Source organism: Gavialis gangeticus, unplaced genomic scaffold (genome assembly GCF_001723915.1).
Source record: "Gavialis gangeticus isolate Ggan-Ray unplaced genomic scaffold, GavGan_comp1, whole genome shotgun sequence".
Classification (NCBI taxonomy): Eukaryota; Metazoa; Chordata; order Crocodylia; family Gavialidae; genus Gavialis; species Gavialis gangeticus.
Genome location: NW_017729029.1, coordinates 59,779,555 through 59,798,259, shown reverse-complemented (window position 1 = coordinate 59,798,259; position 18,705 = coordinate 59,779,555). Strand labels below are relative to the sequence as shown.

The 18,705-nt window shown below is 44.0% G+C and overlaps 1 long non-coding RNA gene across 1 annotated transcript; it reads left to right on the top strand.

The window, feature by feature from the left end:
- The first annotated feature begins 315 nt into the window (after positions 1-315).
- LOC109300830 lies at positions 316-18,587 on the top strand. Its single transcript, XR_002098341.1, has 3 exons — positions 316-768; positions 1,030-1,035; positions 18,576-18,587. It is a non-coding gene; the product is annotated as an uncharacterized LOC109300830 (long non-coding RNA).
- The last annotated feature ends 118 nt before the right edge of the window (positions 18,588-18,705 follow it).

Sequence of the window (18,705 nt, the reverse complement as noted above, 5' to 3'; positions counted from 1 at the left end):
CCCCCCCCCCCCAACCAGGAAGAGACTTGTACCATCCCTGCCCTTAGGACAGGTGTCAGCAACCTGCAGCCCATGGGCTGTACCTGGCCCATTAAGTAATTTTACAATGTGAAGCTTCAATGTCAGAAGCAATTCAGTGGGGGAACAGTAGCATAACTAGGACAGGGTGAGGGAAGCATGCACTCTGAGTGCCAGCTATGAGGGCTGCCAGGATTTCCCCTGCTGAGATTCTTTGCTGTAGCAAAGGAAACTGCACTGCCTCTGCTGGACCATAGAAGGCAAGCAGCTCAGTGCTGCACCAAGTATTGCATCTGTACACGTGACCTAAACCTAGGTACAAATGCAGTCACTGGAGTGACCCTGATGCCAAGGTTAACTTGTGTTTGGAAGAGAATCTGCCAGAGAGGCCATAGCTCTCCTGGCTTTGCTACTTTTGATGCGTGACACTTGCCTGGAGCCTAAGCTCCTGGGCTGGAGACTAGATCTGTACAGGGTATTTGAGATCAGACTCCAATCTGTGAAACACTGAATATTGCAGGTTTTCATGTAGAGCCCGGTAGGAGTCCATCAAAGAGTTCACTTCTGTTGCTGCCATTCTAGCAAGGTTGGAAAAACAGATCACATCCAAGCCTTAGGAGCACATTTCCAGTTTCCCGCCCACCTGTATCCCAGCAAGACATCACATGGGGCTAAAAGTTAACTCGAGTTGCTGAAACTCTGCATTTACATCTGTAAATTTCTGCATCCTGTTTAATTAATGTAAGATTTGTGGGGGTGATCAAAGGGAAGAGAATGATGTTCTCGTCCTGTCTCCCTCCATCTCATTTGAAGCTTTACAGTGACAGGTGAAACCCTGTGATGCCTCTGTCCGGCCACAGAAGTTGGGCAGTACAACACTGTACTAGTGTATCTGGGGAGCAGGGGAACAAGTAAGGTAGGCAGAATCGTGCTCCTCACTCCCTTCTCCCCTCCACCCACTGCAATAGACTGTGGCCAGGTACCTTGCTCTCCCTTCAAGGTCTACTACAGTATTTTGTTGTCACCCAAGACCTTTGCGGTCAGTGAAGTAAACCTACACATTCTCTAAGAGCTACTAATATCTTTTGTTTTATCTCCCTGTTTTCAGAAGAGAATATAGCTAGGGATATTTCACCAGGTAAGCATCCAGGGTTTACAATGCTCTTCATGGATAATTCTAGCAGAGGAGGCAGTCTAATATGATTTTAAAAAACCCCTCAGTAAGGCTAACTGAGATCGTATGTAGGCAAAATTCACACTGAAATCCAGTTGCTTCCATAGGATCTATGGCAGGCTTGTCCAACATACGGCCCATGAGCTGCCATGCAGCCCTCCAAGCTATTTTCTGAGGCCCAAGGTGCTGTGACAGGAAATGAAAGTAAACACTGTACTTTCGTTTCATGGGGGGTGATGTGATACCGCTTCCTGTGAGGTCTTTGAATATGGCTTGCCAGCCCACTGGGTGATAAAAAGTTCATGATCCGGCCCCACATTCAAAAAGGTTGGACACCCCTGATCTATGGGATAAACTGAAGAATCTAATTAGCAGGGGTTTTTATTGAACAGATACTGTTGTTTTCACTTTTGGAGAGTATCACTAATACTTGGAAGCTTTATGAAATACTTTCATTTGATTCAAATTTAAATGTAAATAAGGTTCAAGTCATGGTCTTATTTTACTGACTTAAGACAACTGCTGGCACTGGATGTATGACCCAGATACCTTGTTTCAGACAGACCCAAACCCTCAGACCAACCGTGACCTCTGCATTTGCTAATAGGTGAATATTGATACACAATGATAGCAGATAAGAATAATGCAGGCAAGGCAAACAAAATAACCCCCTGCTCCCCAATTCTGTATCTACCAGTCCTAGAGCTATCACAGGGGAAAGGTACCTCTGGCCAGTATGTGAACTTCACCCTGAGGTTCTTTCTTGAATGTCAGATGTCAGCAGCCTGGAGGTCAAAGACTGAGCCCACCCTCACACACACAGTGGGGTGGGTGATATGGGATGGTGGTGTGCCCTCTGTCCATGGTGGCCTTGGGTTCCCCTCTCAGGGACGCTTTGCTACTCTGAAATCCCTCCTTTTGTATCCTTTCTTCCTTCTAATGACTCTTAATCTCTGAGCATCATTGATTGGGCTCCCTGTGGTCATCAAACAGTCCACATGCTGTCCTGTCAGAATATTGCTTTATTTCACAAACCCATCACATGCATACATCTTAATTTGGTCTGATCACCAACACCAGAAATCCCAAGGGCTCTGCAGTTGGGGACTGTGACCTGGCCAATGTGGCAGCTATGGAACAATGCAGTACATGTCTTCAGTATCCCAGCCTGTGTGTCTGCTGGCTTCAGACACAATGGGCCGTGATGGAACCTTTGTCACAAACAGGCTTTTAGAAATCAATTAACCCTTGCCATTCTCCCTGGACCATTGTGCTAATGCAAATTTACTTTACCTACAAGCCAGTTCCCAGAAGCAAACCTCTAAATATCATTTTCTAGCTGTTAACAACTTCGTCTCTCAAAAGCTATCCCTTCTCCATAGTGTGTTACCACAGCCCTCTCCTTTGTTTAGCAACAAGTCTTATTACTTTATTTTGCACAGATAATGGTAGGAACTTGCAACAACAGTCTTCCTCCAGAGGCTGTTTACACTTACTTGCTATGTGCCATATTAACTTACATTCAACCCCAAAATTGCACATGTAGAAAAATGCATGTCAGTAGAAATCCAGAACTGCAGGAAAATGAAAAAAGCTGTGCACTGAAGAATCATAAGAGGGGACAAAGCTAAATCAAAGTAGTAAATAATGGCTACGTGCAAACATTACAAAAGGCCAAGGTGGATTTGAACTAACTTACATGGGTACCTCTAAGTAGACTATATTAGGTCAGGAGTGAACAGAACACAAGTTCATGCTTTCATGGGAGGGGTGCACAAAGGCTGCCTGCACTGGCCAGGGCCAGCAGATTGGGGGCTCTCCTGAATGCCTCCCAGCCTGCCAGAGACTGCCAAGAGTAGTTAAATGCAGCTGACTGGTGGGCCACCCCAGATTGGCTGCCTCTCCCCACTGCCCTGTCACCTGTCAGGCAGCTGCCACCTTCAAACAGTAAGTAGAGGGAAGCATGCTTACTCCAGCTCTTGGTCGCATGACAGTCCCTAGGCTCAGGGATCTGCCCCAGGAAAGACAGAGGAGTTAGGGGGTGGAGAATGGGGCTTGCGAGCTGCCAGGAGGGAGGCAGTGCCAGTGGTGCACCCCGCATTTCCAGCCCAGGTCAGTGGGGCACAGAGTGTCCTTCCCCTGTCTCAGTTCTGTCTGAGCCTCAAGCACTGTGGAGAAGCTCTGGGAAGGGCTTGGAGGATTCCTTCTGTCCCCCAGAGCCAGTGCTGAGTTCCTGGCTGAAGCCCCTTCCCCTGAAGCCACAGGGCTCTGGTCCCTGGGGAGGTGGGGGCAGTCATGCCTTTGCAGCTAAAGTGCCTAATGCAGGGGTAATTCTAGTGCCAAGATCAGGAGTTGGGAGTGGAGGCCCTTTCCCCCACCAAGCCAGCACAGCACACAGCAGCATCTGCCTGGCTTCCCCATGCCCTCACGCCCCTCACCACTCACTGTTTAAGCAGGGATCCTCCCCTCCTCTCACCCATAGCATGGACCATAGCCAGCATGTGGCATGCTAGCTAATACTGAGATGTATCTATGTAAGGCAGACAAGACACGGGCAGACAGGACAGTGTCTGCTTAGGGCTTTTTGGAGCTAATCAACAGGGAGCTGGTAAAGTCCCTCCTTGAAATGTTCCTTTCCTTGGAGAAAGTTATTTAAGAAGAGCTTAAATGAATGAGAGAGGCTTTGTTTTCTGATGGGGTGCTAAATGCTGATAACAGAGCTGATAAATGCTCTGTTATCAAGGGAGGGAGGGGGAAAACTTCCCTAATCAGGGCATCCTGCTGGGGCCTGGCCACACCCCCCCCAGCTCAGTCCTGTGGAAGGGAAGGGAGGGCTACTTTAGCGCTCCCCCTGCCCCACACTGCTTCTAGCCTGAGCCACTGCAGGCGTGTTCCTGAATTTCCTCAGTCCAGAGGGGATGTCTGTGTGGTTACAAACCAGTTCAACCTAGGCAGACTAACCTACAAAGATTAAATCAATTCAGGCTCAGTCATTTTGACTGTCTATCACTAGCATTAGAATTTAATCTCTCTGAAACTTTTTTTGTTACAGGGGCTGCAAATCACCCAAACCCTGGGCATTCATATTCAGCAAAGATCTCAAGCACATGCTTGACTTAAAACTTACGGCCATCAAAATTAGTGAGACTTAAACAGCTGTTTTGAATTCATGTACTTACAGGCTTTGCTTCCTAGGTATGGTTTACAATGATTTTGTCTAAAATAAACTCTTTAAGTGAAGTTTTATTCAATTGTGTAAGTGTTGACTATGGTTTGTGGCTCACTGTTTGTTTGTCATGCAAACATAAATAGGAGCATGCATGCCTCTTTAATGAATAATGCTAGAGGTATAATTTACATGGTGTGTGTTAAAAAAGGCTGCTGCTGCAACAGAATGGATTAGCATAAGCTCTTGGGGGAGACAGTGTGTCTTCTTCCATGCTTGAACAGTGTGTTATAAGTATGGATGCCAGAGTTAACAAATAGTTATGAATAACAAAGGCAGTGTTGCTGACAGAATAAAGGCCACTGTTTAGTATCAACTACATGTATCAGACAGATAAATATAAACCTGGTCAAATTAGCACACTGTTCTTTGTAAATGAGTGATTTTTAAAGATGAAATCCATTATACCTGCATCATTTTTTCCCTCTCTGTCTCCTTTTGAGTTTAATTCTCTTCTGTCAAATACCAGACAAACTGTTGTCAACGAGGCAAGCAAGCCAGCTTCATCACTGCAGCACTGACTTTTGTGCTTTTTGCATGCAAGCAAAGTAAAACAAACTAAATGTCAAGGAGCACAAGTTGCCGACAATAAATGTTTCTATGGCCAGGATCTGAAAAATTTCACAACAAATTTCTAGCCTTTAATTTGTCATAGTCAAAAATACCTTGCTTCATTTTCAGTTAACTGTTTAATGTGTTTGTAGCCTATTAATAAGACAATATTAAAAGCAAACACCTAGTTACAAATGTGTTTTATGATTTTTTTTTTACATTTCAGTTACTGCTTCATCAAATATGTGTGCCATGCATTGCCCTCAGTACAGACTTTAGTTACAAGTCATAAGAGCAGGGAGAAGGGAGCGCTAATAAAAGAAGTATATACAGTATGCAACCTGTCACTTTCTATGGCTTTGCATTTGATGCTGAGAAAAATGCAGGCTAGGTCTGCATGGCAGATCTCTTCTGGCACAGATACCACCAGATAGCGGAGTGGTTCCTGATTGATATAGATGTGCTGACAGAACTTTATAGTATATGCGCAATAATACACTGAGGGAAAATGGCAACTTTACTAGGATACTTTGTTTTACTTGTTGGGCAATAATTCAACAACACCAATACACAGAACAATTTTGGTGGTCTAGCAGCACCTAATCTAGGAGGTACATATAATATAATCTTGCCAGCTCATATTAACAGCATTCCAAACCTGGCACAAAGCCCCCTGTGTAGACCTATCTGCAGACTCCCCTCTCTTTGTAAACATTTTGAGATGTCCCAGGTGGAAATGTAAATGTCATAGAGTTGCATCACAAATGGCAACAGCAGGGTTTCATGAAGCCCATTAAATCTGTGATTGGCCATCAGCAAGGCTTGACCCCCGAAACAGTATAATTAAACACTGAAAATCCCCCTCGGTTAAAATCAACACAGCATCTACAAAAATAGCATTAGTTTATCTAGTGAGATAGAGGTTGTCATACAATCAAAATAAATGCCTTTCTAACTTTTTCACTTTATTGAACTCTCACTAGTGTGAGTAGTTCCTGTACATGTGAGCAGCTCTGTGAAGCATCTGTGTAAGGAAGATAAGTGGTGACAGAAGTAGCATGGCCCAGTAGGAGAGTCACGAGCACTTGGAAAATCTGGGTTATATTTCTGGCCTTACAGGCTCGGCAATGCTACGCTGGCTAGCACTATGGAAGAAAGACACTTGGGGGTCATCATTGACCACAAGATGAACATGAGCCTGCAGTGTGATGCTGCAGCTAGTAAAGCGACCAAAATCCTGGCTTGCATCCATAGATGCTTCTCCAGCAAATCCCGGGACATCATTCTCCCCTTGTACTTGGCCTTGGTGAGGCCACAGCTGGAGTACTGCATCCAGTTTTGGGCTCCACAATTTAAAAAGGATGTGGAGAAGCTTGAGAGGGTCCAGAGAAGAGCCACGTGCATGATCAGAGGTCAGAAAAACGGACCTTATGATGAGAGGCTGAGAGCTATGGGGTTCTTTAGCCTGGAAAAGCACAGGCTCAGGGGTGATGTGATGGCCACCTATAAGTTTATCAGGGGTGACCACCAGTATCTCGGGGAACATTTGATCACCAGAGTACCCCAAGGGATGACGAGGTTGAACAGTTATAAACTACTGCAAGACCATTTCAGGTTGGACATAAGGGAGAATTTCTTTACTGTCCGAGCCCCCAAGGTCCGGAACAGCCTGCCATTGGAGGTGGTTCAAGCACCTACATTGAACACCTTCAGAAGTAAATTGGATGCTTATCTTGCTGGGATCCTATGACCCCAGCTGACTTCCTGCCCTTTAGGCGGGGGGCTGGACTCGATGATCTTCTGTGGTCCCTTCCAGCCCTAATGTCTATGAAATCTATGAAAGTCACATCACCCCTCCTTATCCCTGAGTTTATCCTTCTGGAAAAAGGTGATAATGGTGCCAACTCCAAATATTTAAAATTCAGAAGTCAGCCTGAAAAGGCAATGAAAAAATCAACTGATAGAAGGAAGAAGAAAAGAAAGGAAAAAAGGAAGGAAGCTGAGATTCCCACTGAATCAAATGCCTCCAGGAATAGAGTCAATAATGAAACCACCATCACTGAAAGGGTTGTGCTACACCAGCCTCTCTGGCCGCCCACTATTTGCTTTGGATGCTGCTGGAGACCATCACTGAGGTACACGGAGTGCATCAACCTGTAGTTCCCATAAAAAAGTCACGTTGTTTAAGGAAAGTGGAATCATTTTGCCAAGAGCTTCCAGAAACTAACCAGTTCACAGACCATAACCGCTACAATACAACCAGCTTTCAAGTCAATAAGAAAACTACTATCTTCACTTACTGAGAACTTTTTTCTGCCCCAGGAAGCCTCTCAACTGCAGCCACAGCCCACTGCTTTCAGCCCTTGCAAAGCCTCCATCTTTCTTCTGAGCCCTGTCTCCTCAACAGAATTCCTTTTCCTGTACTCTTGGAATTACCGAACTGGATTCTTTCCCTCTAGTGTAGTGGCATGGTAGGAAGATACCCAGTAATGAGCCAGCAGGTTCAATACAATAACACTAAGTTCCCTTTTTAAAGCCTTTGAGGCTTACAGCTGATGTGTGTATATGAGAGCAAAGTAGTACTAAAGAACTTCAGGACTGACCCCCTTTTTTGGATTCAGGTCAAAGATGTTTCTCATATTTTCAAATAATCCTTATATTTTTGTTTCACAGGCTGGCTTCATAATTCATTCTGATCCACACTTAAGCACTTACTCTTTCAAAGAATTAAACCAAGGAGAGCGAAAAGTGGAGGAAGAGATGGTAAGACAAGGTGCAGGAAAAAGGATTGTCTAAACAGAACAAGCCATGTTCATCCATAGTGTAATTCTTTAGAAGTGAATGGAGTTCCTCCAGAGACAGACTTGGCCCACTGTGCTTTATGTTATACCACTTGGAATATACACGGACTTGAAAAGCCATTTTACAAATAAACATGTTAGTATGTGGAACCTTATCCTTAATAGAGTGTGTTAAAGGATCTTGGCACAGAAAAGGTGTCTGATAAAGTGCATACCAAACCAAAGTTACAAATTAAGTATTTAAGAATGTCTTCTAAGAGGAGAAAAAAGAAAAGAAACCAACCAGTTGGCGAAAGAACAGATGAATTGTGAAACTGTACTCTGAGCTGCCAAAATCTCAAAAATACTCTTAGGTACAATTTACTAAATCAACCAAATCAGAGGCACCCTTAAATTATGGGTGCATGCAGATGTTGGTGAATTCTAGAGTTAACTTTAAGCCTATTAAAATTTTAAAGACTCTGTGTGCATGTGCATCTCAAGGAGTAGAAGTAGTATTGCAATCTGCAGGTCATTTGGGATTCAAGTCCTTTCAACTGAGCACCTTCAGGCTAAAGCCTAAGCATGTGTTGCCTTTATCTTGTTATGCTTTTAGTGAAGAGCAGACTTCATAAAATACAGGGGATGTCTACATTGTACCTCTGATTTACCTGGGGCAGATGGTCTAGAGCACACCTCACTCATCCACTCCCACTTGTATGTGTCAGACCCAGTAGTGAAGTTTCTTTAGGGGCAGCAGTGGAGGCTCTGACATGGACTCTTCCCCTGTGACCACTCTTGGGACTTGGCCCTCAGCATGTTTGAGAGCTGCCACAAGCAGGGACCTCTAAAGTGGCTTCACCAGCCCATTTCCATATTTGGTGTGTGTAAACAGAACCAGGTCAGTGAGGTGTGCTCAAAACTGCCTTTCCCTACACACCTGGGGGGCAATGTAGACCAGAACTGTCAGTATAGACCAGGGGTTGTCAACCAGGGGTATGCATACCCTTGGGGGTACTTTGAAAGGTCTCAGGGGATATGCAGGGGCAGGTGGGGAAGGAGTGCTGCCACCCTGCACCGCTGCCTCACAGAAGCAGGGCCAGGGCATGGTGAGAGCAGGCCTGCACAGGCGCTGCACTGCCACTGCTCCGCTACTCACTATGCCCCCACTCTGCATTCAGCCACTCACGAGCTCCCTTCCCCCCCCCCCAAGCTCCATGTCTGACCACTTGCCACCCCCTCTCCCCTGAAGGTACACTTATTAAAAAGGGGGTTGCTGGGGGTACATGTATTAAAAGAGGTTGAAAACCCCTGGTGTAGACCACCAAATTTCAGGACCCCTAAGGAGCCCCACAGGCCAGATTTGACACTAGTAAAGTATCATTTTTTGTGGCACACTTCCGCTGCTCTCACAGCACACTTAGGGAATCACTGATTTAAAGTATTGAAACCCCCAGGACAGACAATATAGCATCTATCAAGATGCCATGATTTGGTGGTTGACAATGTTTGTACTCATGGACCTAATCATATGAAGTGCTAAGCAGCCTTCACTCTCAGTAAAGGCATGATTCTGCTTGAAAGAAACACTGAAGAAGAAAAATGATGAAAAGCATTACTTAATAAGATTAATATCTCAGAATACAAAAATCATTTTGTTAATTAAAAATATTATGTGAAAGACCATTACCTATTCTATTGTATGAAATTGTATGCTTGTATTATGCAATAGGTCAAAGTAGATGATCATAATGGTCCATTTTGGCCCTTTAAAATCTATGAGAAGAAGCGGACTATTCAGTAGTACCTGTAGCAGATCAGATCCACCAGGCTAAGTACTGACAGTTAAAAAGCCTGAGCCTGAATTGATTCAGTCTTTACAGGTTAGTCTAAACTGCACAGATTAAATTGAGACACAATTGCACACACATTTACCTCTGAGTCAGAAAATGCAGCCACACGCTTGCTGTGGCTCAGGCCAGAAGTCATGGGGCACTAGACCACAGTTCTCTGGCACGTAGCCAGCATGGGATGCATATTTGCTTCCTCTTCCTGCTGCCCGTGAGGTCTCTAGGATTTGCAGTCCAGAATCAGAGTAATGGGACTCTACGAGGTTTCTCGTCACTTCCTCTTACTGTTTCCAGGTGCCTCTGGGATTTATAGTCCACAGTCACAGCCACCAGTAAGTTTGAGCGGGCGAATGGGGAGTTTTACCCCCTCCCTGGCTCCAGACCCTAGCTGGGGTTTGCCTGGAGGGGGCAGTTCCCCCCCCACCGCAGACTGGGCTGCATCCCCAGCCAGGCTTGCACTCCCCCTGCCCCCCCTTATCAGCCAGCCCTCACTGCTCTAGCTATGGAGCAGAAGGGCAGGGCCAGCCATGCTCTTTGGAGCAGACAGCACAGCCCAACCCAGGGCTGAAAAATGCTAGGATGCTGGGGGACTCTGGTTTAACTTAAAGCAGGAAAGGGTCTGGAAAAGAACTTTCATAAACCAGTTTGACCCAAATCAGTTACATCTGATACGACATTAAGCCAGGTTTATCTTAAACCAGTTTCAGTCATTTTGTAACTGGTTCATGTGCACTGAGCTTCTGTTCTGTTGTAGGTTTAAACCATTTCTGATCACTTAAATCGATTTATATGTAACTTATGTCCCTAGCCACATGCATGTAAGTTTGAGTAGCTTGGTGGAGCCATGCTGACTTACACCATTTGAGACTCTGGCCCACCATATGCGGATGGCTGTCTTCAAAAAAAAGAGAAAAGGAATTGGTAACAGAAACAATGCTGTTTTTCTAAATACATCCACCCACAGTCTGAGAGATGGTGAAGCACAAATGTATTTCCCTTGCTGATCTTAGTTCTTGGAATAGTTTTCTGTTGGAATATGTTAAAGTCTTTTTATATACATATAAAGCCTTCCACAGTACACAGGGGGACATGCTTAAAGCCAAAATAATAAAAGAAAGTGTATTTCTGTCCAGAGATTCTTAAATAATAAATGCAAATTTCCTGATACAATCCTGAAGCATCACAATATGACTCAGTATACTATAAATTATGCTTAATCAAATAAATCAGACTTTATTGTCCCTAGTGGTTCCTACATAGTCTTTAAATATATTACCCACTCCTCATCAGTCCATTCCACTCAATAACCAGCTCTGTCTTCAGTCCCTTGGTCCATTTTAATTTGAATAATATATTAGCCTTTGCAGTAAAAAGAGAAGCTATAGGAGAAAAAGACTACAGGAAGAAGTTAGGCCCATTTACAAATGAATCTCCTGTGACAGCTAACTCAGACCCGTAGGATAGATGATTATTCTGAACAGTCCTTGAAAAGCCAGGGTTATAAATCCTTCCATAATTCGGTGTGCTGGAAACAGAAATGCCCTCCCCACCTCACCGAAGTACAAAGGGCTGTAATGTATCCTGCTCCATCTAACGCTCTTAGATGGCTAGTTTCTTTTCAGTTTTGGCAGAGCATAAAGAAAAAAGACTTTTCAATCTCAAAATGTAAAGCAAAGAATACGCTCCTGAAGGGTCCCGCTTTGAGAAGTCAATATCTGGTATCTATCCTGAACATTCTTTACTGAACCCAGCCATTACACACGTAGAGCTTTGGTGGATCTCACTGGGAATTGTGAGTGCATGCACATGTGAGGATATGATCCAGGATGAAATTAACCACCAGCCTTTTGTTAACTCTTCTTGAACTGGAGCAGGAGTTCTGGAAAAGAGGAAGGGTAAGACCTTGGCAACAGAGACATAATCTGGATCCCTCTTAGATGTTTTATAGTGGAAGACTGCAATAGCCCATCCCCCTCACAAAGTGAAGGCCAGTGTTTAGTGTGCCTGAGATATAGATTCACAAGCTGAAGAACTGTGAGTCTGAGCCAAGGCTTCTTTCTTCTTTCCCCAGAGAAAATAGCAAATGGCCCTGTGTCTAGCATTATAAAACATCTGGTAGGACAATCAGGAGGGAGACTGCTAAGGATACAATTTAAAAGAGCTGCTGGGATTTTTTATTGCATTTCTTTTCATGAAACATAATAATAAAAAGTTGGAATTTACTCAATTGAGTTAATGCTTTCGGAATTTTATTAATCAATGTCTCAACATTTATAAAAAAATGACACCTTTTAAAACCAGTGGGGAGGAACATTTCCAAATACTTCCAGTCAAAAGAAATAATCTTAAAACTCACATTACATATATTTTTAAACCAGTCCCTCAGAGAGATGGGTGAGAATTCTGAATTATCCCAATTAACTTAAGAGCCAGATATCAAGGCCAAAAAATGCAACATCAGCTCTGCGCTCTTGCTGCAGATTGCTGAGGGTGCTATAATGCTAATAAAACAGGAACTGTGTGCAGCTGAACTTTTTCAAGCTCTGTACCTAGGTCTGCCTTAAAATGCTGCTAACAAGAGCTCCAACGCAATAGTAAAGAGAAGTGGGCAGCTTTTGAAGAGAATGCCATCACCCCTTGCAGTGCTGGATTTAAAAAGTAAAAACCTCTCTGATGAAGAGAAAGTGGAATTCAAATGCAATCAGATTTAATAGCAATAATAGAAAGCCTTGCCCCATCACAATTTCTGGACCATCATAATTACTCCCTCAGAGGTGGTGCAATCACCCGGCCCAGAAATCTGCAAGAGGAGATTGGATAGTCACCTCACTGGGGTCACCTGACCCCAGTTGTCTTTCCTGCCTGGTGCAGGGGGGTTGGACCTGATGATCTTGTAAGGTCCCTTCCAGCCTCCTTACAATCTGTGAAATCTGTGAAATCTTAGGTAATCCCCATCAAAGTCAATCAAATTATTTCCCTTTCCACAACAGATTAAGTCAATATCCAGTCAAAAAGCATTTTCTTTGTTTGGGCACAAGACCAGACTTATTTCTGTGTATTAAACATAGTGCCACACTGTAGCTCTGTAACAGGACCCCTGAGCCAGTGCAAGCATATGGACTGCAAACTGGCCTCTTCATATGTGGTTGAGAAATGAGATGGTAGCTTGTTAAATGTTTTCCCTGGTCCCCTCTGCCTCCTTCTATGTCAGAATAACTAAGGAAGAATGTCTTGCATGTGAAAATTTGTCTAACTTCTTTATCCCAACTACATATTTGGTCCAATTAAAGATATCACCCTAAGAAATCCTTCTCTCTTGCATAAGGAATACTAATATATCAGAGGCTGTGACCTACTTGGAGATAAGCAAGGTTTATTACTGATATTAAGTTCACAGCCAGGGACATTGAAGCACAGACAGGCAATCATTTTCTCTAGCTTACATACTCAGCCAAAGACAAAGCTGGGAAAGGAGCTCAGGAGACTTGAGTTTTGCATGTTAGTTCTCCCTCCTACTTGGACCTATAAGCTGCCTGGGACAAGCAGCAGCAGCAATCTTCCCGGTGCTGGGCAGGGACTGCACCCAGTGCCGGTCCCAGGTGGCAGCAGCAGCCTTCTGTCATCCGGCATGCAGATCCATGGGCCCAGCCCCCTGGGAGGGCTGCGGGGCTGTGCCAGACTCTTCCTGGGTGGCACAGCCCCCGGATCTGCGCGAGGGATGACAGCAGGCTGCCGCTGCCGGCTGGGACTGGTGCTGAAGCCACGCAAGTCCGGCTTTGAAATTCCAAACTTTTCAAAACTTTAAAATATTTTGAGTGCCCTCATTTAATTTCAAAGCTGTTTTGAAGGCTTTTGTTTCATTTCGATTTTGCTGTTTCGAGCTCGAAATGCATCAAAACAGCTTTGAAACGAAACACCCGGCAAAATTTGACAGAGCCCTAAGTTACATGCTCAGAGCCCTGTGAGTAGCTTCTCAGAGCTGGGGTAAGAAGGTGAAGGAACAGCTCTGTTTATGGCCTACAGTCGTACTAAGGAGTGACATTTCAGCTGGCAGGTGTGAGAAAGCAGAAGCAGTTTCTTCATATAAGTGAGGCTTTGCAGTTATGACATTTGGTTATTGCCTCTGTCCTTGACACATTCTAAAAAAATCAGTTCTACAATGTGTAATTCATTCCTTGCTCTTTCTCCCACCCATACAGCAAGGGAAGCTGCTTAGCTATTTCTTTGTTATCTGGCGTGGTCCTAAGGATGCATTGCTGCTCCTGCAACCTGTCCCATGGGCCTGTGGACCTGCATAGATCTACTATTTCTGACTGCAAGGAGTTGGAGGCAGGTCCTTCTGGGTGCTGGTGTTCACCCTGAAGGCTGGAAATGAGTTTTGCTCCCTGGGGCTGTCATTTCAAGCGTATGGCAGTTTTGGTAGAAGAATGTAATTAGCGAAGGTAAAATTAGAATCGGATCCTTAATAATTTCAGCTGCTCAAGACCATGGCTTGGCTCATCCACAAATCAGCAAGGTGGTGTCCCTCAATGCTGTGCTAAGGCACTTGATTTAGCATGATGTTTCAGAGGGGAAAATTACTCCCTTCTGAATTACTACCACCATAATACCTAAATGGCCCCACCATGGGTTGACCCAGCTTGGCTTGTGAAATCTGAAGGGGTAACAGGAGAGTTGATCTGATGGTTTTCTCATTATCATCACCATCAAGTACATGGAATTTTTCTTGTTTCTTATATGACACAACAGCATTGTACTATTCTGAATACACTATTTTAATGCTGTAAATCTTCATTTGCTGGAAGATAATGAGACAAGGTAAACTCACTACTCCTCTGTTTTAGGGCCATATCTACAAAGGTGGACATTGCGTAGGTAAAGCGAGGGGTGGGTAATGCAATGCAAAGCCATAGTAGCTATATGATACCGCTATCAGACATTTCATTGATAGTATATGTGGTGGAATCAGGCCAGTTCTTACTGCATGCTGGTTTACATGATTGTTCTCATTTAGTACTCTTTCTGGGCACCTCAGCAAAAGTCAAGATTTAACTGACAGTGGATGAATTCTTGACTCCATTGAAGTTTCATTAGGGTTAGAATCTCACCCAGTCTTTGTGACTTTTTCATTTAGTCTCATACTTACTGACATGTTCCCTCTCTGGGTCTTGGTTGAGACACATCGATGTGGTGATAATGTGAAAACTTGAACTACTGGACTTGAGGAGACTAGAACTGCTGTTACCCTAGTTTATTTTTGTTTTCCAGTATTATCAAGGATGACACTTCAAAGGCACTAAATTAGACCATATTGAGCATACAACATGGCAGGTTTACTCCAACATGTTGTCAATTTACTCCATAGAAAAAGTGGAACAGATATCTGACCCACAGCACTTACTCCAGAGAAAGTGACGTTCTCTGATGCAATTTTGCCTCTGACCCTAGGCAAGTTTACACATGTGCCCCACAGCACAGTTGGTTCTGCGCAGTCATGAAGTACTTGCTAGTACTTCCTTTACTTTACTGGCAAGTACTAAATGACTGTGCAGGACCTGCCGGTACTGCACAATCCCAGCGGCGTATGAGTCACTTCCAACCCTGTTACGCAGTAGTGGCGGCATCATGGTTAGTGCCTGCTGACACTACATCATCGTAGCGATGAGGTATGTTGCCATAGCTCATCACTATAGTGATATAGCCTTTCATGTAGACATGCCCAGGAAGTCAGAAGTAAACTTACTCTAGAGAAAGTTGAACTGGTGAATACATCATGCCTGCTACCTTTGTGAATTTCACTCTGGAAATTCCATTTGCTCAATGAAAACAGGAGTCCCTGCACCAAGGGGCATGGCTCTGTTGTGACCAGCTTGGGAGAATTGGTTCCATGCTCACTTCTTACTACTGAGTAAATGTACTGCAGAGTAAAACACAGGGTAAATAACACTGGAGTGAAAGTGTTCTATGTCCACAGCTATATTTTGCAAAGCCGCTAAATGAAGGAAGCTTAAGATACAGCAAGTGTGAACATATCACTATTGAATCTAGAGCCAGTAAAAAAAAAGTTTGGGAATAAAAAATTCAGGAATAGTTGAGAAAATTTGTTGGCTCTTGACCAAATCATATTAATTCATCCACACCTGAAGACAGATTGTAGAATGAACATGAGCTGTCAGTGTGATGCTGTAGCCAGCAGGGCAAACAATACTCTGGCATGCATCAACCCATGCATCTCAAGCAAAACCAAGGAAGTGATACTTCCACTTTACTCAGCATTGGTGAGACCACAGCTGGAATACTGCATCCAGTTCTGGGTGCTGCACTTCAACAAGGATGTGGAAAAGCTTGGGATAGTCCAGAGGAGAGCCACCCATATGATCAGAGACTTGCAGGCAAGCCATACGAGGAAAGGCTGAAGGACTTGGGCTGCTTCAGCCTAAAAAAGAGAAGGCTGAGGAGACTTGGTAGCAGCTTACCGCTGCATCAGGGGAGTACATCAAGGGCTTGGTAAACAACTGTGCACCAGGGCATCCTTGGGGAAAACCAGGAGTAAGGGCCAGAAACTCCTGGAAGACTGCTTCGGGCTCAATTCTAGGAAAAACTTCTTCACAGTCAAGGTGTCCAGACTGTGAAATAAACTCCCCCAGAGGTGGTGCAATCACCTGCCCCAGAAATCTTCAAGAGGAGATTGGACAGTCACCTCACTGGGGTCACCTGACCCCAGTTGTCTTTCCTGCCTTGTGCAAGGGGGTTGGACCTGATGATCTTGTAAGGTCCCTTCCAGCCTCCTTACAATCTGTGAAATCTGTGAAATCTTCGGTAGTCTTTTTCATCAGCAGATCTCAACACACTTTACAAAGGGGGCAGGAGCATTATTAGCTCTATATTGTGGATGAGGCACTTAGAGGGGCAGTAACTCAGTGGAAGAACCAAGAATGGAAGCCATGTCTCATGATGCCTAAAGCTCTGCCTAAGGTGCAGCCAACTTAGCTCCTCTCCACACCCCATGTTCTTTCCAGCTCACTACCTTTGTCTCTTCTTCTTGGTGACAACCTTGGCCTGTGTTCTCCCTCAGTGCTGTGATATTGGTCTCATCCTCTTACTGTGCTGGGTTTCCAACTGAGTTGGTTGTCTCACACTGGTGCAAGATAAATTATGGGTAAATTTACCTCATTAATGGCTGGGTTTCAAGAAGCCTTTCTCCCCCTCTCAGGAATGATATCCCTTGAGAGCTACTTTCCTGCTCACTACAATAACAAACACAGCATGAGATGGCTGATTCACCCACGTAACACATTTTTAATGTTGACTACACCTCCAAGTATGAAGTTATCTTGGAGGACTGCTAATGAGATGTAGGGTGAGACAGATCACTCTTCACAGTAATGTCACTACCCAGGTTGATAACAGACCTCAAAGGTTGTCTCCATCCTACAGCCCTTAGTGTGCCCCGTGTGAAATGATGAGTTTTCCACAATTCTTTGGAAAAAGCTCATAGTCCCCATGTCCGTCTCAGTACAGAGCTGAAATTTCACTTAGTCCTAGAGTGAGTCCCTCCATACCAATGTTGAAGCACATTTGAAAGATGCTGTCAGGGAATTCTTTCCTGTCCTTGTTTTGTACATGTTGTATGAATGAATAAACAGAGGACTTCTCTCTCTCACAGTGCCATCATAGCACTTAATAAACCAGAACTGCTTGCTTCCTGACTGGCTGAAGGCTAAACATAGAAGCTAATAAATTATCACTGCATTTTAAAAAATCTCTTTTCCAATGGTATCAACAATGGCTGAACAGCAGGGGGACTTTCTATGAGAGCTTTAGTTTAACTGCAGATTGCTGATGTGCCAGAGGGCAGATGCAGGCAGACTTTGGTCTTATTCAGAGTATTCAGTTATTTTTACACTTAGTTCAGTATTACAGATACACAAATAAACAAACACACACAGATGTGGTAGTGGCAGTCAAGCAATGGCAAGTGAGTGTTGAGAGCCAAGCATGAGAGCTGAGAAGTTGCAGATGAACTGTATGGGAATAATATTTTGTGGGTGTTGTCTGGATGTGGCTAGGTGGAGCTGTGACAAAGGCAGGGGATGACTTGCCTGTAATGAGCAGGGTATAGTTCCTTGAGTCAGTTGGACCTGGTTGTTATGATGTGCAGTACCTCATGTTGCACGCTGCTTAGTAACATGACAGCTGAATGAAGCAGACTTCTGTTGAGCTCTTTGGCTCCGAGTGATTTTCTGAACAATACACACAAAGCAAAGGGTAAATCAAACTAAGGAAGTACCCTGAACAAAGGAATGGTACGGTTCAAAGCATCACCAGAACTGAGTGTGAAAACATAAACAGCAACAAGAGCGGTATAAACAGCAAAAAAAGGATGATTATTAGAAACTAGCCTTATTTTTTACAACAGCTGATGTAGAAGCACATTTTAATGGTTTTCAGTTAATTCAGACAGAACTATGAAACTGCGGGCATGTCTACACCTGCATTTAATCATGCCTAAATTTAATTCACATTAGCTTAATGCGCATTAAGTGGGTTTAGTCAGGTGTCTACATGTACAGGCATTAAAATGCATTAAATCTGTGTGTGGACTGACTTGGGATATTTTCCTTAATGTATTTTAACTATTCATACCTAAATTTGATACCTACATTTGCAGGTATCAAATTTAGGCACCAATAGCCTAAATTTGCCATTTTTAAAGCACATTAAGGGTGTGCACGTGTCGTCACACACCCTAATGTGCCTTAAATTTAGGCTAACGTGATAAAGCGTCTTGTGTAGATGCACCCTGTATTGCAGAAATTTGAGAAGTACTGCACTCCACATAAAATGCAGCCTTGTGAGCAGTATGGTCTTCTATGAGTGTATGTGAATGTGCTTCCATTTTGAGCAACCACATTACCAGTAAGAGACCTGATGTGACTGAGATCTAGAACAGAGCAGTCATAGGGGGAAAAAAGTGTACTTTGCCAAGCAAAAGAAATCTCTTGGTCCATCTTGAACCTGATAGAAGATGGTCAGCATTTTGACAATGTGGTAATTAAAGAGTTCAAATTTCTACCATAAAAAGGGGGGGGGGGGGAGGGGGGG